This window comes from Mandrillus leucophaeus, unplaced genomic scaffold (genome assembly GCF_000951045.1).
Source record: "Mandrillus leucophaeus isolate KB7577 unplaced genomic scaffold, Mleu.le_1.0 Scaffold903, whole genome shotgun sequence".
NCBI lineage: Eukaryota > Metazoa > Chordata > Mammalia > Primates > Cercopithecidae > Mandrillus > Mandrillus leucophaeus.
The window spans coordinates 19237-45973 of NW_012109842.1; the positions used below are offsets into that span (position 1 = coordinate 19237).

A 26737-nucleotide genomic window follows, 5' to 3' on the forward strand; every position below is an offset into this window, starting at 1 on the left:
GCTTCAAGGAAAAAAATCTGCAAATAAATAACAAACTGTAATTAGTAGGTCTGCTTTTGTAGCAGTTAGGTTAGCAAACGTGAAAATATTTCCTGGGTATTCTAGGTTTGAGCAAATAAGTAAATACAAAGTACAGAGTGGGAGCCAGGTTTATCATTACAGAAGAGAGTTCCAAATACAGAAAAAGGGAAGACAGCAACAAGCCCTGTGGAGCTGGATTGAAATTGGAGGTTATCATTGTGAACTCGTGGTGTTTAACATGAACAGCTAGCTAGCCGGGTAGATTGTAAGAAGAAGGGGGTAGGGGATAATAGGTATTTTCCTTTATGTGTCTTCCTCTCTTTCTGGATCTAAAAAGGCAAAATCTAAGCAAGCAAGTAATAGGAGTAAGAATACATTTCACTGATGGAGGATAGTTCCCTTGAATAGATTCTTGGTTAAGTGTGTGGCAGGGCTTTTTATTTCAAGTAATATTGGATGTATGTTAATGGTGGTACATCTTAATGATTTCTTAGTCCTGAGAAAGAGACTCAGAAATGAGAATGAAGAATGAAAATACTTTCTAACCGTTCAGTTTATCCCGCCAGCTGTATTGAGGTTAATCACTGGCTAATGGAAACACTCTTAGGTGTATATGTACTAAACTACCTTTAGTCTTTTTTGGATGTCTTACACATTTGCTTGTTGATAGTTAGGGCCTGGAATTGATGACTGACCTATGCTTTTAATCCACTGTGAGTAGTTTTGCTGTTTTTGAGAACTAAGGACAATCATAGTGTTTATTGGTGCTTTTTCCCCACTCCTCCATCTTCCATTTAGTTTCACAAGCAATGGGTAAAGGACTCCCTATTCAATAAATGGTGCTGGGATAACTGGCTAGCCATATGCAGAAGAATGAAACTGGACCCTTACCTTTCACCACATACAAAAATTAACTCAAGATGGATTAAAAATTTAAATGTAAGACCTCAAACTATAAAAACACTAGAAGCAAATGTAGGAAACATCCTTCCTGACATCAGTCTTGGCACAATGTTTGGCCAAGTCCCCAAAAGTAATTTCTATAAAAACAAAAATTGACAAGTGGGACCTGATTAAACTAACGTGCTTCTACACAGCAAAAGAAACCATTAACAGAGTAAACAGACAACCTAGAGAATGGGAGAAAATATTCACAAACTGTGCATCTGACAGAGATCTAATATCCAGAATCTATAAGGAGTTTAAATAAATCAATAAGCAAAAAGCAAATAACTCCATTAAAAATGGGCAAAGAATATGAGCATATACTTTTCAAAAGAAGACATACAAACAGATAACAAATATATTAAAAAATGCTCATCATCACTAATTATCAGAGAAATGCAAATCAAAACCAAATTGAGATATCATCTCACACCAGTCAGAATGTCTACTATCAAAAACGTCAAAAAAACAAACAAACAGAAAAAAAAAAAACCAGACACTGGCAATGCTGCAGAGAAAAGAGAATGCTTAAGTACTATTGTGGCTGGGAGTGTAAATTAGTTCAGCCACTGTGGAAAGCAGTTTGGAGATTTCTCAAAGAACTTAAAAGAGAGCTACCATTTAACCCAGAAATCCCATTACTGGGTATAAACCCAAAACAAAATAGATTATTGTACTAAAAAGACACATGCACTTGTATCTTCATTGCCATGCTATTCACAACTGCAAAGACATGGAATCCACCTAGCTACCCGTCATTGGAGGACTGGATAAAGAAAATGTGGTATATACACAAGATGGGATACTATGCAGCCATAAAAAAGAGAAATCATGTCCTTTGCAGCAATGCGAATGGAGCTGGTGGCCATAATCCTAAACAAATTAACATAGGAAGGGAAAACCAAATACTGCATGTTCTCACTTGTAAGCGGGTGCTAAACACTAAGCACGCACGAACATAAACATGGGAACAAGAGACACTGTGGACTACTAGAGCGCTGAGGTAGGGAAAGAGGAATGGGTCAAAAAACTACCTACCAGGTACTATGCTCGCTACCTGAGTGCAATATAACCATGTAAGACACCCGCACATATACCCCTTGTGTATCTACAATAAAAGCTGGAAAAACAACCACATGTCTTTTATTTAGTGGAATACAAGACAATCTAACATAGTAATACCAGTAAATGCTTTAAAGTCAAATTTTTCTTCTTCACAATTATACTGCTAAAATTCCTCTCTCTCTAGTTAAGAGTAATTAATAGTCAGGTATTAATTACTCTAAATAATAATAACAAATGAGTAGACAAATGTAAAAGCTGTCGGAATTAGAATACTCAATCTGCTTGATGGTAATGAATCAAACCAATAGATAAGCACAGCATTCCTCAGTAGCGGTATAGAAGGCATCAATGTGTATTTTTGTTGAGGTCCAGCCCTCCTCGGGTCATGTCACCTGGGATAAAAGCCACCCTGAGCCAGTACAGTAATATAAATCAATCAGTGGCAACAGATCATCAATATGCCAGATGTTGCTGATTCATTGGTTAAACTACTGGTGGGATGATTTCTGCCTATGAACAGAGTAAGAGAGGGCAGGAGAGACAGCCAGTCAGCATTTAGGAAGACAAATCCAGTATCTTACCATCCACAGGTGTGACCTCAGCTGGCGGTGGCTCTTCTTGCCCTCCCATGCTGCTCTCTTTAATACTTTCTATTTCCCGCCAGAAATCCTCCATGGAGGCGCTGTCTACGGAGGCTTCTGAGTTGGAACGGCTGAAGGCAGGAGGATGGAGGGATTCATTGGAGAGCATCCTGTTAATTCTTCGGCAGCGAGGAATGGATTTTCTGAGGAAAGAATAATATCTATGAATAAAAACTTTTTATACTTTTATGTTATAAAGTCACAAAATTGAATTTAAGTTTAATTAAGTTTAAATTAAATGGAGAAGTGGAATTACCATGGTAGAGATGGGTTTGAGGGAATAATCTCCACTCAGTCGTGGCCCCTTTAAAAAAATTCTCTATACTGTATAATTTTTTAAAATTATTTTTTTGAGACAGAGTCTCGCTCTGTTGCCCAGGCTGGATGGAGTACAGTGGCATGATCTTGGCTCACTGCAAGCACCGCCTGCTGGGTTCAAGCGATTCTTCTGCTTCCGCCTCCCGAGTAGCTGGGAATACAGGCACCCACCACCACGCCCAGCTAATTTTTATATTTTTAGTAGAGATGGGGTTTCACCATGTTGGCCAGGCTGGTCTTGAACTGCTGACCTTGCTGACCTTGTGATCCGCCTGCCTCAGCCTCCCAAAGTGCTGGATTACAGGCATAAGCCACCACACCTGGCTAAAAAATTCTCTGTACTTTATAATGACTCCGTAGCCATATAGGAATTAACATGAAAATGTTTTTAATAATTTTTAAACACTCATAAAATGCAAAGTTGCTTACACTAGTCAAAATATGCACAGTACAAGTTTGTTTCTGTATATTATCTATAGTGAAGGCAGAGAAGGGCATAAGAGTTGCTGCTCACACCCATTAGGGTGGTTATTATTAAACAAACAAACAAAAAAAAAAAACAGAAAATAACAAGTGTTGGTGAACATGTAGAGAAATTGCAACCCTTGTGCACTGTTGGCGAGAATGTAACATGGGGAAGCTTTCAATGGAAAACAGTATGGCAGTGCCTCAAAAAATTAAAAATAGAGCCACCATGAGACCCAGCAATTCCACTGCTGGGTATATACTCAAAAGAATTGAGAGCAGGGACTCAAAGGAATATTTGTACATCCATGCTAAGAGCATTCATGTAATAGCGTTTTGGCTATTGGCCACTTCCAATAGCCAAAAGTTAGAAGCAACCCAAGTGCTATCAATGGATGAATCGACAAGCAAAATGTGTATAAAGGAAGGAAATTCTGACACAATAAACAACACGGATGAAACTTGAAGACATTGTGCTAAGTGGAAAAGCCACTCACAAAAAGACAAATGATTTCATTTATTTGTGGTGCTAGGTAGTCAAATTCATAGACAGAAAGTAGAATGGCTACTTCCAGGGGATAGGAGTGGGATGGGGTGGGGAGGAGTGGGATGGGGTGGGGAGGAATGAGGACTTCGTGTTGGTGTGGGTTTGCAACTCCTTTCAAAGAACCTCCTCCAAGCTTGCCTTCTTCTCTTTGGGTTCAAGTGGAATTGGACAAAAAGACCGAAACTAACTCTTAAGCAATGTATGGGCTCTTTCACTCAAACAAGAGCTCCCAGGTGGAAAGAGGTAACCAGGCCAATGGCACAGTAACGTCCACTGTGGGTTTTATGATGACTTAGGACAATTATATTTTGACATTCAGAGCAGCAGTGGATTGTTATCAAATTTAGCCATGGCTAATGTAAAGCACATTATATTCACGAGAGTACCTAAAGAGAGGCAAAATAATGTTTCCATGATAATACCCCAAAATTTCTATTTGCTCATAAGCTGTACACATCTAGGAATCCTCCTGGATTTCTAAATTGCATCTAAATTTAGTAGCAATTTCTGGAATTTTATCATTGATCGTTTCATAGTATCTGACTGTAGTTCTAGTTTTGAACATTAACTGAACAGCAAGATAGCCAATTTATTTTTTAAACTATTTCAGGAAAATATGAAATATCTACTTTTATTTTTTATGTGTTGTGGGATAAGAATTTTAGGCAGTTTTGTTTGATAACTGGGTGATAATTCTCACCGTATTCTTTATAGTTCAACAAGTCAAGACACATTCTAGCAGGTGAAATACCTATAAAATCGACAAGATACTAAGACTGTTATTACTAATTTTATTATTTGTAGGCTTTGAAGACTTCTTCCTTTTGCAATAAGACTAATACTGAAAACTACTAACAAATTCAGAGTACTAGTATATAAACACCTACTTCTTTTAAAAATGAAATCAGTTACCATGGCTCACACAGCCTCCTGCCCTCCATGTGCCAGACTCAGAAAGAGTATATGGATATCTAACACTTTTCTTAGTTCTAGATTTTTTAGGTTAATTCCTTTAAAAAATAAATATGCTTGACTTATAAAAAAATGATAGTCTTAATAGTAGACATGGACCGTATTTTTAAAATTATAATGCAGTATAAGTGTATATGTCTAATATACAATTGTATAAAGCAAAAATGGAAGGTCTTTTCCTCCCATCTGTATCATACTGATACTGTTCTATAAACTGCTTTGTTTTCCTGACTCAAAAACATGCAGACATTTTTTTTTCAAGCCAATACGGTAATACCGCCTCAATGGCTGCACCTGGATACTATCATAGATCTTAGAAATTAAGCAAACAAGCAGATATACCCAAACACTGAAAATATTTGAATAAGTAAGAAATTTGTGAAATAATAGGTAAATCACAGAAGACAAGGGGAAGATATATTTAGGGCTAATAATGATATTTCAATTATAGTACATTTGTTTCTTATTCACGCAAAGGGTATACTAATGGAATTTCAGGGAAAAGAGCTTCATAAAACTCTGCTGGGGACAGGGAGAACAGATGTGAAATATTACTGGTCATGAGCAGCTGAGTAACACACTGGTTCCTTCTGAAACAGTCCACCCAAAGAATCCTTTAATCACAATGATCAACTTTTTTTTGGCAAAGAAGTCAGACAGCATTTTTGGGGATAAGAGCACTTGGAAGAGCTCTCACATTTTTGGTTAGAGATACAAATATTTCTCCTTCACCCCAGGGTGGAGAAGGAACCATGAATTTCCACTCTTGAAACATTATGTAATTTTGACCCTCAGGCCCATCCAACAGTTTGATGAGCCTTAATGGGCAGCTTCATACCTCACCATATTAGGAGAAAATGGAGTTTAGGCTTCATCAGCTGTTTGTGCCTTTTTATTCCCAAACAATACTAGGAAAATATTACATGACAAATTGAATGCAATTGTGTTACACAGAAACTTTTGTTGGAAAAACACCACAAGGTTTAAAATTAAATTTTCAGTATATGATAACTACCATAAATTCAAAGTGGCATTAAAGAAAGATTTTATTATTCTATTTTTTCTTCCATTGACTTTTTAGCCATACTTATACTATATTTTAGTAGATACCAGATAACTTTATTACTATTCATATGGAATTAGTATTTTATAACTTCACAACAGTGTAAATATCTTATAGAATATAATTCTCCCTCTACCCTTTATATTACTGTTGTCATCTATGTTCCTTCCTCACATGTTCACATCCCCCAATAGTTATTATCGTTGTTGCTTTAAAATAGTAAGTTTTTTGAAAAACTAAATACATGGTCTTTTATATTTATCTTTTCTAGAGTTTGTCATTCCTTCCTACATATCTGTTTCCACAACAGATCCTTTCTGTTCAGTTTTGAGAACTTCCTTGAGCATTTCTCTCTCATTCCTTAGCATTTCTTGTACTGTGGATCTGCTGACAACAAATTCCCTCAGCTTTATTTCCGAATATGTTTTTAATTTATTTCCATTTTTGACAAATATTTTTTTACTGGGCATAGAACTCTAGGATGGCAGTTTTTGTTTAAATCCTTTTAAAGAAGTCATTCATTGTCTTGTCGAGTCTATTGATTCTGATGAGAGTCAGTTACAATTCTTGCTGATGTTCTTTTAAATATAGTATCTGTTCTCTCTATCTGCTCATAATAGATTTTATCTTTATGTTTTGCTTTTAGCAATTTGAGTGTAGTTCTCAATTCTGATTGAGGTTTACTGAGCTTCAATCTGTGGGCTAATGTCTTTCATCAGTTTTGGAATATATCCATATCCATTTTCTCTTCCAGTATGTCTTCTGTCACTTTTCCTCTCTCCTCTTCTGGAACTCCAGTAACACGACTGTCAGGCTGTTTGATGTTGCCCCAAATGTCCTTCATAATCTGCTTTGCTTCCCTCCCCCAACTCTCTCTGTGCTTCAGTTAAAAATTTTCTATTAGGCCAGGCGCGGTGGCTCAAGCCTGTAATCCCAGCACTTTGGGAGGCCGAGGCGGGTGGATCACGAGGTCAGGAGATCCAGACCATCCTGGCTAACATGGTGAAACCCCGTCTCTACTAAAAAAAAAAAAATACAAAAAATTAGCTGGGCGAGGTGGCGGGTGCCTGTAGTCCCAGCTACTCGGAGGCTGAGGCAGGAGAATGGCGTAAACCCGGGAGGCGGAGCTTGCAGTGAGCCGAGATCGCGCCACTGCACTCCAGCCTGGGCGGCAGAGCGAGACTCCGTCTCAAAAAAAAAAAAAAAAAAAAATTTCTATTGCCCTGTCTTCATTTTTCCTCACTTCTACTGTGTTCAGTCAGCTAAGTCTTCCAATGAATACTTCACTTCCAATATTGTATTTTTTCATATCAAGAATATCCAATTAGTTCTTTTTAGAGATTCAGTTTCTCCGTTGACATTACCCACATTTTTATCAATTTTTTGTCCATCTATCCTCTAATTTCTATAACATATTATAATTATAATTGTTATTTGAAAGATCTTATCTGTTAACATCAATATCTGTGCTGTGAATGTGTCTGATTAAATATTGATTTAAAATCAACCAATTGTTTATAGGTCATGTTTTCCTTCTTCTTCACGTATTTCATAACTTTTTATTAGATGGCAATGTTGTTTTTAAAAGAACTCTAGAAAACTGGAGTAAATACAGGTTTCCCCCAGGAAGGGAAAGGTTTTCCTCTATTTGGTAGATGGAGTGAGAGGCAGAGCATGTCAATCCAATCAGGAGTTGAGCTGGGTCTGGGCTGAGTTGCAATTTACTTTAGTTTTCATCTATCTCTGGTTTGAAATGCTTCAAGGGGGAAATCTGTCCTGTGTGTACTACAGGTCCCTCCTGCTAAAAGGGTTTTGGGATAAACACCATGGGACTACAGAGATCTCTCGCTGCTATACAGCTTGGTCCCCTGTGTTGCTGGGATCCTGTACTGCCAGGGCTCCCAGCAAAAATCCCAAGGGGTAGAGTTGTTCACTGGGGAGAACTAGCTCTGCATTTGGAGCTTCTACAAACTCCAATCTCTTGTGCTAGTGCAGGCAGCCATTAACAGCTCCACTGGTGTCTCCTCGCCCCAGTAGAGTCCCTCCACCTAGACAGGTGTGACCTTTGGCCCAGAAGTGCAGAAACTCAGGGAGCAGACTTGCCCAGGGAGGTAATGACCACTCGGCTCTGCTCACGTCACAAGAGTCCTTCTTCCCTGGAACTTGGCTCCTTTAGACTTCTTTGTATCCACAGCTCTTCAATATAGTTTTTAAAATACAGATTTTTATATTTATTCTTTTTTTTCTCTAGCTGCTACAGTGGGAACGATAGCCTGTCACAGACTAATCTACATCCTAACTGGTAGCGGAACTCCCACAAAACATTGTAAACATAACAGATATTTTTAAAAGTTGCATTTGTTTATGCACAGCTTGCTCTGTGTAACCACAAGTTTAGTTGTTGAGTATATTCCAAAAAAATATTTTTAAAAGACAGACTTCTTACTATGAAATACTCTATAGGCCTTTATTATCTGTTATTTTATGGAGAAGTTTATATGTAACGCGTTACTATCATACACATTACATCATTTGATCCTTATATGCACCCCATGGAGTAGCCAAAGCCAGTATCATATGTCTCATTGCACAGCAATGGAGAGAGTTACTGGGAGTAAAGTGGGGACACATAGCTTCCCCTTGCAGTTATAAGTAAATGTGAATTCTGTTCTGTGACTTCAAGGCTCAGCACCTCCTGTCCTCAAACTTCTTTGCTAGCCTCACCTTACATCACTCTCCCACAGCATTAGCACTGGGCACGCTAATCTTTCCTCAGTTTCTGTAAAAAGCCAAGTTCTTTCTTCCCTTAGGAAATTTACTCTTTCTGTTCTTTCTTCCTGGAACCTTCTTTCTCCCCAAGCGATTTCTGCAGCAAGATGCTTCTCGTCACTCAGCTCGCAACATGAATCACACCTCTTGGGGGGTCCTTTCCAGGCCACTCTAACGTAGCATTCCTCCAGTTATTCGCTGTGTCAGCTCTCGGTGCTCCCTGCTTCTCATTCATTAATAATAAACACTTCATTCACTCATTTGCTTGCTTTGTTTTGGGGGGGTCTATTTTCCCCTCTAGAATATAGAGGAACTATATTTGTCTTCTTAACACAGTGTGTGGCAAAGGAAAACAACGCAGAAATACTTGCCGAATGAATGACTAGCGTCAGTGGAGCCAGGACACGAATTCAACCTTTCCCCATCCGGTCCAAATGCTCTCCCTCCTGTAATTGTTCTTAATTTCAAAAGCCCCCTCAGGTATTTGTGTAACTGCTTATAGCTGTAAATATTTTTATAGCAGAGAAGTGATCTAGTGTGGTGATTTAGACAAAAACTCTGAAGCCAGCTAGCACAGGTTTGAATGCAGGCTACAGCTCTATAATCTTGAACAAACTACTGAACCTCTGTGACTCCATTTCCTAAACAGCAAAATGGGGATATTAATCACATGCACTTCGAGGGGCTGTTACGAGGAGTGAATTAATACACGTAAAATGCCAGTCACATAGTCAACCTATGTGTTAGTGATTGCTACAATGTAATTAATTTGATAGCATGTTCAGAGCTAGATTTAGGGTGTGGCTATCACGGGTGCTAAAATATAACAGGTACATAAAAATATCCGTACAAATATCATGAGATAAATAAAACTGTATTTGTCAGAATTGCTCTCTGACCCAATTCCACTCCCAACCCTGTTGGCTCAACTCCCCTGGCCCAGAAGTGGCCATCTGACACAATTCTGGCCAAAGTCACGTAAGTAAAAGTCTTCTCCAGGGTTTCAGTGAAATCCTTTGTTTTACTGATGTAGGTGCCACCCCTTTCTCTTTCTCCTTCTCCCTCCTTGGAATGTGGACAAGATGACTAGTGCTGCAGCAGCCACCTTGTCCATTATGAGAGAAAAGTCAAGAAATTGTAGCAATTGGCCTTGATATTACTGAGTTTTGGAAATAACGCCAGATGCTGCCTATCTCTGGACTTCCAGAAATGTGAGAAAAATAAATGCCTATTTTTTTAAACTACTCTCATCTTAGTTATGTTTGCTATTTGCAGCCAAAATCATTCCTAACGGATGACTGGAAGGAATCCTTTAATAAGTCATTTGGGGCAGAGTGAGATGGGACACCCCGTGTATCCCACTGAGGGAAATATTCAAGTAACAATTTATAGTCCACACAACCTGCCTCCTAAGGAAGGTGGGTGGCATCTAACAATTCTCTCTTCTTGTTTTTTTTTTTTTGGAACAGAGTCTCGCTCTGTAGCTCAGGCTGGAGTGCAGTGGCACAATCTCGGCTCACTGAAACCTCTGTCTCCCAGGTCCCAGTTCAATCTATTCTCCTGCCTCAGCCTCCCGAGTAGCTGGGATTACAGGCACGCGCCACCATGCCCAGCTAATTTTTGTATTTTTAGTAGAGATGGGGTTTCACCATGTTGGCCAGGCTGGTCTTGAACTCCTGACTTTTTTTTCGAGACAGGGTCTCTGTCAACCAGGCTGGAGTGCAGTGGTGCGATCATAGCTACCTGCGGCCTCAATCTTCTAAACTCAAGAGATCCCCCTGCCTCAGCCTCCCAAGTAGCTGGGACCACAGGTGTGCACCACCACATCTGGCTAATTTTTTGTTTTTAGTACAGATGAGGTCTTGTTGGGTTACCCAGACTAATCTTTGAACTCCTGAGTTCAAGCAATTCTCCTGATTCGGCCTCCCAGAGTGCTGGGATTACAGGTGTGAGCCACCACACCTGGCCTTCACACAATGATTCTCAATTGTAAGGGCTACCAGATTATCAGCCTAACCCCATGTCTTGGTCTGGCTTTGATCAGTACCTTATGGAGTTAAACTTCCTGCTGAAAATATCCCCACCTACATGTACAGGGAATATCTTCACGTTGCTCTCAAACTGAACAGATTCCACGAGCTTTGGGAAGACTATACCAAAACCAAAGATTTCACCTTCCCTCTACTAGAGAAGAGAAAGACTGAGTTCTCCATTATTTGTCACTGCCGTTGAATGATGCTGGTGGCAGCGCGGTGTGGACACCTAGAGAAATTCTCGTGGATATTGATTACAGTAAGCCTGTAGCAGGGCTTTTTCAAAAGAAACCACTGACTTTCTGGCATAGACCCTGGCACAGTCCAGTTCCACAGCTGTCTGCCCTTTTAGCTTCCTCAGGAGGCCATTCAGATAGAGGAAGAGGACAAATCCCTTGTTTCTTATGCTCTCGCTTCTCAGTAATCTTTGGATTCTAACATGTTTATAAACAACTCAACTTGCATGTCCTGCAAAAAAGCACTTGAAAGGCAATAATGATAAAAAGAAGCCATAGTTTCAGACTAACAGGATCAAGAATACAGAAGGGGTTTCTGCCTTCATTCCCAGGCTCCCAACTCTCTTTTTCTATCTTTCTGCCATCCCATCAGTTTTCTCTGTCTGTTACTTGCCTGGCTGGTATCATCTCTCTTAGGGGAAAAGAAGAAAGCGACCAAAGCTAGTCATCAACAGGTAAACAGGTCTGCCTCAACCTCTCTGTTGCCAGCAAAGGATACAGAAAAATGTGTTTGTAGATTGGGAAGGCTTAAAACAGCCAACAAATCTTTACTTACACAGCAGGGAATATGGAGGGTTGGATTCTCTTTCTTTCTTTCTTTCTTTCTTTTTTTTTAAAAAAACCAATGACATTCACATCAGTAATTAAGTTGTTAGGCATTTATGGATTTACTTCTGAGTACAGCACTATGCAAGTAATGGGAACGGTGGCAATGGAAGAATGAACAACTTCCAACCAAAAATTCACGTGATGTACTTTACTGTGACATTAGCTTTATTGCAGAGGTCTAAAACCGAACCCACAATATATTGAGGTATGCCTGTACATAATTATGTGTGTGTGTGTGTTATATATGACAAATTGAAATATAATGTTTCTTAAATTTCCCCATCTTTGTCTGAGGGAGGGAGAGATGGAGAGTGACTGCTAATAGGTAGAAGGGTGATAACTATGTTCTAATATTAGTCAGTGGTGATATGCCAACTTTGTGAATATACTAAAAATCACTGAACTGTACACTTTAAAGGAGATTTTATGTTATATGAATTATATCTCAATTTAAAAATGTATGAGAATTACCCCTGCTTTAATTTTTTTTTTATTTTGATAATTAAAAGTGCTTTGAGATTTTAAATATTCTTAAGGAAAGGCAAAAGTTTTCCAAAAGGGACATGGGTTGAGAAAGATTTAAAGACACTTCTATGACAGGTTACTGGATGCCTTTAGCAAAGGCTAATAGTCAGAGGTGGGAAATGATCTTGCTCCCTGTTTGGCTAATAATCCTCTACATAAGGACAGGCTAAAATATCTGCTTTGCAGGCAAAGTAAATCACTAAATGCGAACGTTTTATGTTCTGTGTTAAAACTAATATGCAATTTATAAGCTTGACATATATATTTATTTTGGTAACGCTCAGTCAATCCCACAAGTGACTCTTAACACATTATCCTCAAAGATAAATTGAGGTTATGAGTAGAGAACTAGTTTGGTACCATCTAATCATTGCTCAGAGGCTCATATTTTTTATCCAATTAGGGGCTACTCAGGAAGGAATCTATAAAAGAGAATATAAGCAAAAATAAGCTTTTTCTGGCTCTTTACTAACATTCTACCCATTGTCCATTCAGCGACATGTCAGTCTAAGGGTCTTGGTAAACTCTATGTTCTGTGCTTCTGAATTTATACTTCACCGAGTAATTTGGACAAACGTCTTTTTAAAAATTGTCTTTTTATATCAAAAGTAAGTTACATGTTCTCTCTATTGCTTAATGTCAAATTGCAGTATATATTTTGATTATGTAGTTTTGAGGGGCCTGCTGCAACTAGCACTACTCTGTATGGCTTTCAAAGTGATTAAAAGTGAGCCCCCCATTCCAGCATCATCTAAGAATGTACCTTGACTTTCTAGCTCCCTCCTGCCTCTCTGATGCTGTGATGTATTTGCTGGAATACAGCCATTTAGCCTCTCTTCCAAATCTCTGGTCTCCATTATTGCCATTATTACCTAGTCATTAATGTTCAGTCAGGAAATGTGTAAACTCTGCTTGATTGTATCCTCGTATTGCTTTTCAGTTTCTTTTGTCTGTTTTCTCACTTCAGCTCCGAAACTTCAATAATAGCAGAAAAGAATCACAAGGTCAAGGGTATTATCCAGCAATCTCTCTACCTGCTTGGTGTCCCATGTGGGCATTCTTGGGTGGATGGGATTTACAGAGCTTGGTTCAGCTTCACAAGGCTTTCCCTGAGTGGGACTGGCTTTCCTCCTCATGAGCACTCACTTCAGCTCAGCTTCAAACTATTCCGTACAAAGTCCACAGTGAAACACAAGTACAAACTTACTAAATTCTATGAGGGGTGAGTTGGCCATTTGAATGAAGGTGTATCAACCTTCCTCATTCTTCTTCTTTCACAATATGCTTTTTCCACACTTAGACTCACCCCATGACGGTTTTAACTCTGTAGGGTCCCCTGGAGAATAACCACCTTTTGCTCCATCAGTTGTCACTGGCTGACTGAGAAGGCTGCTTCCTAAGTTCCACATACACAGCTTTGAACTGGAAAGCCATAACTAGGGTTTCCAATGAAACAGAGGATTCCAGGATTGGAGATCCTCTGTTTGAGAGGGAGATCCTCTGATTGAGAGGGAATTTCAGAAATGCCTGAATAAACCACCACATTTTATAGATATGAAAAATGAAACTGAGAGGGGCAGTCAGTTGTCCAAAATGACACAGCTAATTATTGAGAAATGGAACTACAAATTTGGTCCCCTAATTCCACACTCTTTCCCCCATCACCCGTCTCCTGCCTATTTATACTTTATATTCTTCACTCACTTAAAAATATGTAAGGTTTCATACTTTTATATTAGAGATTACCCTCTTTGTTCCCTTAATGTATTTCTGAAAAGCATACGACAAAATAAGTTATCAAATTGCATATATTTTTATCATAAAATATGTTGAGAAATATATCCCCAGCCAAAAGTTTTATTAAAGATCAAAGAGAGCTATATGCAAAAGTATCATAAAATATATGGATATTTAAAAATACATGTAAAACTCTCTAAAAATTTGAAAGTGAACCAATAAAATTGGCAGGTGTAGCAGACCAAATACACTGACTATGTAAGCTATATACAGAGAGATACTATACATTAAAAAGCAACTGCTGTATATGTGATCTAAAAGGAGTGTATCAGCACTATTCACTATTAAACATTAATGACAATTTAAGTTTACCCATTGGTTGACCTATTAGAATGCACGGGAGTTTCTTGAAACAGTGTCAATAATTCATGTCTTCTATTTTAGGAAGAATTCAAGGAGGAAGCAGCTAAGACTTCCATTGTACTCAGCTTTCCCTGTAGTAGGTAGAGACATTTCCAAAGTGTCATTGCCAGGTTAAAATATAATGCATTCTAAATCCACATTGTTCTTATTCACATCATTGATAATAATCATCGTCCACCCAAGTGAAAGCATTTGACGTTAGTTCTCTATGTCACCCTCTCCAGTTTACTCAAAACACTGTTCATCATCAGATAAATTCCTTGAGAAAACCGCAAAGCCAACAGTCAGAGCACTTCATGCTGTTTAAAAATGCCATGAAAACAACAGTCATAATTAGGACCCTCAAAATCCCTCTCACTGCATGACAAAGAAAGACACAGATCAGTAATCTGAATGTCCATGGTCAACATGAATGTTAGAAAGACAAGAGTTGTAAGTTCTGTCAAAAGAGAATCAAATAAGTAATTGTATACCGGCTGACACTTCACATGGTGGGGTTCTTGTCATCGGTATCTCTGGAGCTCTTCCACAGTCGAGGTGAATGGCTTTAAGGAGCTCAGCATCTAATCCCTGACAGCAGACAAAAAACTATAAATCTCTGATCAATAGCTGATGCCATGGGCATGGAGAGTAATTTATTTTCTGTCATCTTAGTCAGGTGAAGCTCTTTCTAAGAGGAATAACCCAAATCAGGAAGGTTTCCCTCCTAAGCCTTCCTGTCCACTCATTTTCCAGTAATGTTACTGCCTTGCTCTACCACTGGCCAGCATTCATCATGACAGTCATTCCTTGAATAGACTCTGTTGTGAGCAAATCTGCTGAACTTTCATCCAATTTTTAAAAACATTAATGACATAGAGAAGTAAGATCTTACATTTCACTGTATTTACTTCCAATTATTTAAAACAAGAAGCTGCCTCGTAATATTTTGGTTTTCATGGCTAGCCAAGTGATATATTGGAAAAGGGTTTCAATTTTGCTTCCATTTTCCATTCTAAAGCTCCCTCTTTAAAACAAAAATTACCCATATTCTGCTTAACAGAATATCTATGTTTGAGTAGAGTTTAAAACAAAATTCTACCAAGGCTCCTACTAGTGCAAACAGCTCCTCTGTAATAATTAAATAAAGACTAGACTCTGTGGGAAAATATGGTTTGGCTATTGGAGCAAGGCTGCATTCTTAGTCAGAAAACAACCTGGAAAAGTATTCATTGACCCTGAATTCTGTCAGTGACTCATAGTTTCCCATTTATTTCCCTTATAGAATTCTTCTCGAAAAATGTCTGTCTCCAGCCAAACTTTTGGAATCATATAGTTGAGAAAAAAGTTTTATTGAGTGGTAAATGTGGAATGATATTAATTCATTGATGAAAATTAATAATTAATGGGAAAGACTGTGACTATTACTTATGGCTATTTGAGTAACCTTTTGAGAAACATGCTTTTATGAAAGATTTTCTGGTTTTATTATCCCAGGAAGAATTTTTTAAAAAAAGAAAAAACAGCACTATGTATTTCTCTAAAGGAGGCACAAAAATAAATACATTGTAGTAGGAAAAAAATAGATGTGTAGTGTTAAGAACTCTAGAAGGAAGGTAAGCCAAAGTTTCTAGAGTCCTCCCACAGCCCTCTGCACTTCTGAACACAGTGAACATGACTAGTTAAGGTCCACTGTACTTGGAAATATGTTTGAATGTATTTAACAGACATATAATAGGTAACCTGTACATAGCAAACCCTCAAAAATGTTTACTGAAAGAAGTGAACAGACTTTGAAAAGGAAGAGTGGCCAGGCCCATTTCCCACTTTGGGAAGCGAATGCATGACAATCAGCAAATTCAATGCTGGTTCAGTGAAGATTCTTGTGCTTCTTCAACCTTTTCTTCTGTCTGGTCTACCAAATTAGTTATTAATAATGTTCATATCAAAGATTTTAGATATTTTATTCATTTAGTCAATGAACATTTATTATATTAACACATCAGTAGGTTTGTAGAAACTTGGCAAGGGTGACCCCAGTTGCAGCAGCAAGAAGATTAAGAATCCAGGAATATCCTTCGAATGGCCAGATACTGTAGATACTTCTACAGTCAACTGGACTAGAACTCTGTTATATTTGACTCAGCTGATAGGCCCTCCTTCTTGAAACTGGTGTAGCGGCTCAGAGTATTTACTTTGCTAAAAATTTCTTACAGAACTTTATAAAACACAGATCTTTGGGCCCTGATCACACAGAAATTTCAATTCAGAAACTTTGAGGAGAGGCCCAAATATATGTATTTTTATTAGCACCCCAACCCCACGACCACTATGTAATGCTAGTGCCACTTATTTGTGAGTCAGACTTTGGGAAACACAGAACTGTCTCCTAGCAGAATGAACACTCTCTCCTGATTCTCTAAAACTCTCTGAATAGTGCTTCTCTGTCTACTTTCTGAATGCTCTTTATCTACCAATCTTTATCTACTGGCGCCTCACAAAATTCCACCTCTAGCACACAGCTCTCCATACTCTATATAACACCCTCTCCCCAAAGCGTTTCCTACCTTAGAGTTTAGCTTTAACCTATATGATGATATATTTCCAGTCCTTAACCCCATCCTTAACAACTCCCTCAGACTCACATCTAACAATCCACTGGGCTGGGCCCATGCCTATAATCCCAATACTTCGGAAGCGGGGCTGATTGCTTGAATCCCAGAGTTTGAGACCAGCCTGGGCAACATGGTGAAACTCTGTCTCTACAAAAGAAAAAAAAAATGCCCACTGGACATCTCTATCTGGATGTTGCCATGAAACTGCTCAAGACAATGGGATGTAGTTACTCAACCATACATCCTACAGACTGATGACTGGGTGCCTTTGTTCATGCCTTCCCTGGACTTGGAATCTTTCCTTCCATTGCTATCTGACTTAATTTAAGATTCATTTTAGGTGCCCTCACCTGAAGGCAAGAACTTCTCAAACCCATCCTTCATTCCTTTATACATGGGCTGATGAAATTCTGAGCATACTTCTATCAATACACTTACTGGTATCTCATAAAAAATATAAAAATAATTTGTATGTAGATGCTTTGGAATTCATAAAGAGATAAAGGCAGAAGCTTAGATTGAACTTTCTCAATAATCAGCTGTAATTCTGGCTTGATAGCAAAAAAGAAAAAACTAAATTTCTGCAAAGTATCCACTAATTTAGAGGTGAAGGTGAGTTAGGAAACACATGCAAAGCGAAGACTAAAAATTTATTTCTGAAGAAATTTATTGACTATAACATAGTGACAATGATTAGTTTAACAAACATTTATTCAGTACCTAAAAATACCAGGTACAAGATTCCAGATGCCAGACACCATTCTAGGTACTGCAAATCTAGCAATGAACAAAAAGGCCTAGCCCTCTGATATGGTTTGGTTCTGTGTCCCCACTCAAATCTCATGTTGAATTGTAATCCCCAATGGAGGTGGGGCCTGGTGAGAGGTGATTGGATCATGGGGGTGGTTTCTAATGGTTTAGCACCCCTAATGGTTTAGTCCCCCTAGTGCTGTTTTATGATAGAGTTCTCATAAGATCTGGTTGTTTTAAAAGTATGTAGCACCTCCCCCTTTGCTTGCTTGTTTTCTCTTTCTCTCTCTTCTCCTGGCCATGTAAATATGTGCCTGCTTCCCCTTTACCTTCTGCCATGATTGCAAGTTTCATGAGGCCTCCCCAGAAGCAGAAGCCTGTATAGCCCACAGAAGTGTGGGCCGGTTAAACTTCTTTCCTTTATAAATTACCCAGTCTCAGGTATGTCTTTATAGCAATGTGAGAATGGACTAATATACCCTCATTACTATTTCATTCAGTAAGGGCAAATGAAGCCAAAACAAATACTTTATATGGTCATTTGTGCAGGTAGATAGGTTAAAAATATATAAAGTGAATTTCCATTTCCAACTATGACAGCAATGGGGATCAAAATTACTCTCCCACTGTAAACAACTAGAAACTGGACAAATAGAGGAAGGAACCGTTTTAAGACTTGACAAGAGGCAAAACAGGACTATGATGCCAGGGAGAAAGAAAACAAATTAAGTTAGCCTTCTAATCAACGTGGCTTTCTACTTAGAGGAACTTCCAAAATAGAGCACATGGAAGGAGTTCCTGCACAGAGCCCAGTAGTTTCACTGAGGTGAGGAGCAGAGATCAAAGCTCAGGAAGGTGAGTCGGCTAGAATCTGCTGGTCAGAGTACCAGAAAAACACAATCAATGAAGAGACATTGCTTCAGGAATTGGCACGGGGGTCCCCTTGACTCTGGCTGAATGCCCATCAGGGCTGCATGAGTTGAACCTTCTCAAGATTAGGCAAAAATTAACTTCTACACGAAGAACCAGGGAGCTATAATCCAAAAGTTCCCAGTGCTCATATAGAGCTAGGAAAATGTACATGCACTGGTGTGTATACTAAAAAATTACATATCAACTGGACTTCTGCTTTAAACCATGACAGAGTAACAGACTTCACACCTGCCAGAGTAAAGAGACATGGTCAAATACACAAGATATACAACGGAAACCTCAGAAGTCTCATGCCGTACTAAGAAAGCTCAATTTGCTCTAGTTAGAGGCTGCTCTAGAATGTAACCCCCACCAAAAAATCCACAAAAAACTGAACCAGCTGCCAAAATACAGCTGTACACTCTTTAAGGAAATACAACAAAACCCAGTACTCATCCACTTGAAATTGACAACTTCCAAAATCCAATGAAAATTACTTAATAAATGAAGAAGAAAGAAAAAGGAACAAATAATGAGAAGAAAAATCTCAATAGAAAGACACAGACATGATGGAGTTAGCAGAAAAAATGTTAAAACAGCTATAATAAAAATACTCAAAACATGTAATGCTTTAAAATACAACATGAATATAATAAGGAAAAAGAAGACATAAATGATGAAATTTCTATGCATAAAAATACAATATGTGAAATAATACCTCCAATGAGTGGAATTAACAATAAATTAGATACTGGTGGAAAAAACACATTGGTGAATAAACAGAAACACAGAGAGAAAAAAAAGTGAAAAAATAAATAAACAGAGCCCCTGTGACCAATAGGAGGATGTCAGATGGCCTCATAAATGTGTCAACTTCCAGTCAAGATGGAGTCACAGGAACCAGACTCACTTCCCACTTGAAATGAAAAACACACACACATACATACACAAAATATATGAAATGATTCTCAAGATATTGAATGTCAGGAAGCTGAAAACAGTGATCTTGGAGGAACAGGGAATAAACAAGTTGAGCCCTACAATAGCCCCAGTTTATTGCTTAAGGAGAGCTTCCAGGCCATGGTGCAGAAGCAAGGAACCCAGCTGAGCTTGGTGGTCTGAGTTTAGGAAACAGAGCTAGGAATCAAGGAAGCCCTGGAGCTCACAGAACAGGATACTGGTGAAGAGAAATCTCCAAAGACAGAGAACTCTGGAGCTCCTCAGAGGAGCCCCATCAAGTTTTCAGTTGAGTAGGATCAGCAAATTCATATATGGAAACTACCCTCAGTCAGGGAAAATCACTGGAAGAATCAGATAACAGGATCCCAGTGATGACCGAGGGTCAGAAATCATTTGTGTTCTCACCAGCCTGAGTGGAAAAGTTCATAATTTATAGGACCTTGGATAGAGTATTCAGAAGAGTTTTGCCTCTAGAGTGGGGAAAAGCTTTTTCTTAGACTAAATGCTCTGGTCTTGCCTGACAAATCTTAAAAGTAAGATATGAAAGAATCAAATAGTTTTCAAGGGCCAGAACAAAGCTCAAAAATATTTATAGAACCATAAAAGTATCCAGACCCTAATAAAAAAAATCCACACTGCAAATTCCAATAAAAAAATGACGAGGCTTGCAAATAAGCAAGAGAATAGGACCAACAATGAGGAGAAAATTCAATCACTACAAATGAACCTAGTAATGACAGGTGACAGAATGAGTACACAAGGACATGAAAACAGTTATTACAACTTTATTCTATATGTTTAAGAAGTCAGAAAAAATACTGACATCTTAAGAAAACACAAGGAAAATTTTCTAAACACCCTAATGTAAAGATGAAAACACAAAAACCACAGATTCGAGGAGCTCAATAAACTCAAAGGATAATAAACATGAAGAAACAATACCATGGTGCAGTGTAATCAACTTATTTAAATTAGCAATAAAGAAAAAAATCTTAAAAATCAATCAGAGGAAAACAAACAAAAATCCTGTATGTACAGAGGAATAAAGACAAGGATGCCAGAGATGTTTTTGTCAGAAACAATACAATCTGAAAGACAGCATAGCAACCTCTTTTAAGTACTTGAAGAAAAACTATCAACCCAATGAAAATATCCTTCGAAAATAAAAGAGAAATAAAGTGTTTTTCAGACATAAAAATGATGGAAGATTCAGCAGCAGCAGATCTTCCCTATAAGAAATGTTAAAGGAAATCCTTCAAGCAGAAGGAAAATGATACCAAATGGAAATATGAATCTATAATGAGAATGAAGAACATAAGGAACGATAACCTCAAGGTTAAATATGAAACTATTTTCTGATTACTTCAATCTCCTTAAAAGTTAATTGATTGTTTAAAACAAAAGTAATAAAAACGCATGACAATAGCAGAAAGGCCTGCAAGGGAGGAGGAGATATAGAAGCGGACTGTTATAAAATTTTTGTCATATATATGTCAAATAACAATATAGTCATATTTGACTATATGACTATTCTTTTTGCATATATATATATATTTCAATCTTTTTTTATATTTTATTTTGGAAAGTTTGTACTGCTTTTGCCTAAAAGTTCACTAATCTTTTTCTTGTGCTGTCTACTATGCCATTAATCCACTCAGTTTATTTTTAACCTCAGACAGTTTACTTCAAGGTAAACTGATAAAAATTATAATACATAGCTTAAAGGAATCACTAAAATAACACAAGAAAGAGATGTTAAGCAAATAATACTCAGTTAAACCAAAAGAAGCCAAAAAAAGAAGAAAAAGAATGAAAAAAGGAAAAATAGTCAGGCACAGTGGCTCATGCCTATAATCCCAGCACTTTGGGAGGCCGAGGCGGGCAGATTGCCTGAGCTCAGGAGTTCAACACTAGCCTGGGCAACATGGTGAAAACCCATTTCTACTGAAATACAAAAAAAAAAAAAAAAAAAAATTAGCTGGGCATGGCAGCATGCACTTGTAGTCCCAGCTACTCGGGAGACTGAGGCAGGAGAATTGCTTGAACCTGGGAGGCGGAAGTTGCAGTGAGTCGAGATCTTGCCACTGCACTCCAGCCTGGCAACAGAGTGAGACTCCATCTCCAAAAAATTAAAAAAAAAAAAAAGGAAAAATATAAAGCAAATAAAAATAATATTTAAACACAACCACATCAATAATCACATCAAAGTACAAATGGTCTAAACCTCTCAATTAAAAAAAAAAGTAGCCAGGTGTGGTGGTTCATACCAGTAATTGCAGCACTTTAGGAGGCTGAGGTGGGCAGATCACCTGAGGTCAGGAGTTCGAGACCAGCCTGGCCAACATGGTGAAACACTGTCTCTACTAAAAATACAAAAATTAGCCGGGCGTGGTGGCAGGCACCTGTAATCTCAGCTACTCAGGAGGCTGAGGAAAGAGAATTGCTTGAACCTGGGAGACAGAGGTTGCAGTGAGCTGAGATCGTGCCATTGCACTCCAGCCTGGGCAACAAGAGTGAAACTCCATTTCAAAAAAAAAAAAGGCAAAGGTTATCAGACCAGATTAAAAAGCAAGACAGAACAGTATGCTGGACATAAACGGCTTAAAATTAAAGGATAAAAAAATACCATGCCATGCTAAAACAAATCAAATGAAAGTTGTAGTGGCTATAGAGGAAAAACTTTATTACAGAGCAAAAAGATTTCTGTAGATTAAGCAAATCATTTTCTAATAATCAATATGATCGATGAAGAATAAATAACAATTTTCAAATTTTACATACTAACAAGAGCTTCAAAACAAATACAGCAAAAACTCAGAGAATAGCCAGGAAAAATAGATAAAAACCACAATTACAGTAAAAGATTTCAAAACCCCTCTTTCATCTGGGCATGGTGGCATGTGCCTGATGTGCCTGTAGTTCTGGCTATTCAGGAGACTGAGGCAGGAAGACAGTGTTAGCCCAGAGGTTTGAGGCCAGCCTGGGCAACATAGCAAGACCATGTCTCTAAAAATATAAATAAATAACTTTTTCTAAAAAACCCTCTTTCAATAATCTATGGAACAGGTAGATACTAAATAAGTGAGTATATAAAAGACAACTTATTTGACATTTATAAAACATTTCACCCATTAATAGCAGAATACACATTCTTTTCAAGTACACATAGAACATTTACCAGTATAGATACTATTTAGTGTATGCAAAAAGTGTCAATAAATTTAAAAGGATCCAAATCATAGAAATACGTTCTTTGACTACAACCAAATTAAGTTACAAATCTATAATGGAAAGATATCTGGAAAATCCTGAAATATTTTGAAACAAAGTAGCATACTTCTAATTACACAATGGGTTAAAAGAGAAATAAAAATGAAACCAGAAAGTATGAAAGTATTAAAACTGTACCATAACAAAATTTGTGGGACATAGCTAAAGCAGTGGTTGGAGGGAAATTTGTAACATTAAACACCTATAATGTCCAAGCAAAGACGTCAGCTTTGATCTTAAAAGAGAAAAATAGCAAACTAAATCCAAAATAAGCAGAAAAAATAGGAAATAACAAGTACCAGAACCAAAAACAATGAAGCAGAAAACAGAAAAAAAAGAATAAATCAATGAAACCAAATGCTTGTTTTTAGAAAAGATCAATACAATTAATAAACCTTTATCCAGATGGATCAGGAAAAAGAGAAAGTCACAAATTAGTAATATCAGCAATGAGAGAGGTTACATCACTACAAATTTTACTGATATTAAATGAAAAATATTGGAATATGACAAATAACTTTATGCCAACAAGCTCACCAACTTAGTGTAAAAGATAAATTCCTTGTAAAACACAATCTACCAAGCTCACTCAAGAAGAAATAGATAACCTGAATAGCCCTTTATCTATTAAAGAAATTGAACTTGTAATTTAAAACTTTTCTACCAAGAAAACTCCAGGTCCAGATGGCTTCGTCAGAGAATTACTACAAACATTTAAGAAAAAAAAATTTCTTATTATTTTTCTTCTTTAAAAAAAGTTCTTCAAAAGCTCTTTCAGAAAATTGAACAGGAGAGAACACTAACTAACTCATTCTATGTCAGCAGCATTACCAAAATGCCAAAACAAGACAGACATTACATGAAAAGGAAGCCATCAGCCAATGCCCCCTATATACATAGACACAAGTATTAATTAACAAAATTTTAGCAAATCAATCTAACTCTATATAAAAAATATAATGCATCATAACCAAATGGAGTTCATCCTGGGACTACCAGGATGATTTAACATTTGAAAAATAATCAATGGAATTCAACATATTAACAGAGGAAAAAGTAAAAACCCCATGATCATCGCAATATATGGGAAAAAAGTACTTGACAAAATCCAGCATCCATTCCTGCAAAAAATTCCTTAGCAAATTAGGAATAGAAGGGTACTACCTCAACCTGTAAAGGGAATCTAGGAAAAACAGTACTATCATATTTAATGACTAAAGACTAAATGTTTTTTTCTTAGGGTCAAAGAGAAGACCTGGATGACTGCCCTCACCACTTCTGTTCAACATTGTACTAAAAGTTCTAACCAATGCAATCAGGCAAGAAAAAGATAGAAAAGGTATCCAGATGGGAAAGAAATAAACTATCTATATGTAGATATCATAAAAAATTTATATTTAGAAAATCTTATAGAATACATTAAAAGCAACTAAAATTAATATGTGAATTTAGCAAAGTTATGATACCTGAGTAATATAGAAAGAGCAGTAATTGTATTTCTATGTATTAGCAGTGAGCAATCAAAACTTTAAAAACAATGCCATTTACAATAGCATGAAATATTCTAACAAAAGATGTACAAGATCTGTACAGTGAGTGAACACTGCAAACATTGCTGAGAAATTAAAGAACACCTAAATTAAGGAAGAGATATAACTTGTTCAAAGATTGGAAGATTTAGTATTTTAAGAAAATTAGTACAGCCACTATGAAAAAGTGTATAGAATTTCCTCAAAAAACAAAAAATAGGCTAGGCACGGTGGCTAAAGCCTTTAATTTTAGCACTTTGGGAGGCCAAGGTGGGCAGATCACTTGAGGTCAGGAGTTCAAAACCAGCCTGGCCAACATGGTGAAACCCTGTCTCTATTAAAAATACAAAAATTAGCCAGACGTGGTGGCGGGCACCTGTAATCCCAGCTACTCAGAAGACTGAAGCAGGAGAATTAATTGAATCCAGGAGGCAGAGGTTGCAGTGAACTGAGATCTCGTCACTGCACTCCAGCCTGGGTGACAGAGTGAGACTCCGTCTAAAAAAAAAAAAAAAAAAGAACTATCATATGATCTATGATCCAGCAATTCCACTACTGCACATATATAAAAGGAAATCAATATATCAGAGATATTTGCACTCTCATGTTTATTGTAGCACAATAGCCAAATATGGAAATCAACCTAAATGCTCATCAATGGAACGATAAATGGATAAGGAAAATGTGGTATACCTACACAATGGAATATTACTCAGCCATTTAAAAGAACAAAAGCTGGTCATTTGCAGCAACATGGATGGAACTGGACGTCATTATGTTAAATGAAATAAGCCAAGTACAGAAAGACAAATATCTCATGTTTTCACTCATTTGTGGGAACTAAAACTATGAATCTCATTAAGATAAAGGGTAGATTGGTAGTTACCAGAGGCTGGAAAGGGTAGAGGATGAAGAGAGATTAATTAACGGGTACAAATTTACAGTTAGAGGAAATAAGATCTAGTGTTTGACAGATCAGTAAGGTGACCAGTGGCCAATTTATAATAATTTATCATACATTTCAACATAGCTAAGAAGAGAATAATTTGAATGTTTCTGGAATAAAGAAAAGAGAAATATTTAAGGTTATGGATATCTCAATTACACTGATTTGATCTTTACAAATTACATCAATGTATTATATTATCTTAGGTACCCCCAAAATGTGTACATTATATAGCAAATTTTAAAAGTCACATTAAAAAAAAGATGTCAATTCTCCCCAAGTTGATCAATATATTCAATGATTCAAATGAAATCCCAACCAAAATCCTAGCAGGCTTTCTTCATATAAATTGATGAGCTTTCTAAAGCTCATATGAAAATGCAAAGAACCTGAAATAGCCAAAAGTACTGTGAAAAAGAAGAAAGTCAGCACACTTATACTATGTGCCTCAAGACTTGTTATAAAATTATAGTAAGAAAGCAATGTGGTACTGCCATCAAATAGACTCAGATTAGAACAGAATAGAGCCCAAAAATACACTAATGCATATATTGTTAATTAATTTTCAACAAAGGGGCAAAGGCAGCTAACTGTGGAAAAGATCATCTTTTCAATAAATAGTACTGGAACAACTAGAAATTCACATGCAAAAAAATTTTAAAGGCCTTCCATCCATACTTCATACCACACACCATATACAAAAATTAACTCAAAATGGATCATGGACCTAAACGTAAAATCTAAAACCTTTTAAAACTTCTAGAAGAAAACACAAAAGAAAATAAAAATCTTTGTGACCTTGGCTTATGCATATTTCAAAGATAGGACACAAAAAGCACAATCCATGACTTACAATTCTTCTGCTCTTCAAAAGACATTGACAAAAGAATGAAAAGATAAGCCACATACTTCAATAAAATATTGGCAAATCATGTATCTGATAAAGTACTTACATCTAGAATACATAAAGAACTTTCAAAATTCAGTAATAATCAAACCACTGTATTTTTTAAAATTAATTTAAGTTCTGGGATGCATGTGCAGAAAATGCAGGTTTGTTACATAGGTATACACGTGCCATGGTGGTTTGCAGCACCCATCAACCCCTCATCTACATGACATATTTCTCCTAATGCTATCCCTCCCCTAGACCCCCATCCCCTGACAGGTCCCAGTGTGTGATGTTCCCCTCCCTATGTCCATGTGTTCTCATTGTTCAACTCCCATTTATGAGTGAGAACATGTGGTGTTTGGTTTTCTTTTCTTGTGTTAGTTTGCTGAGAATGGTTTCCAGCTTCATCCATGTTCCTGCAAAGAACATGAACTCATCCTTTTTTATGGCTGCATAGTATTCCATGGTGTATATGTGCCACATTTTCTTTATCTAGTCTATCACTGATGGGCATT

At 37.3% G+C, this 26737-nt stretch overlaps 1 pseudogene across 1 annotated transcript in view; it reads right to left on the reverse strand.

Annotated features, from left to right (window-relative positions):
- Positions 1–26737, reverse strand: part of LOC105531779 — a 146403-nt pseudogene that overhangs the window by 15648 nt on the left and 104018 nt on the right. The window contains exon 2 of the transcript XR_001004854.1: positions 2613–2815. The product of XR_001004854.1 is annotated as a rho GTPase-activating protein 28 pseudogene (transcript). The remainder of the gene's footprint in view (positions 1–2612; positions 2816–26737) is intronic.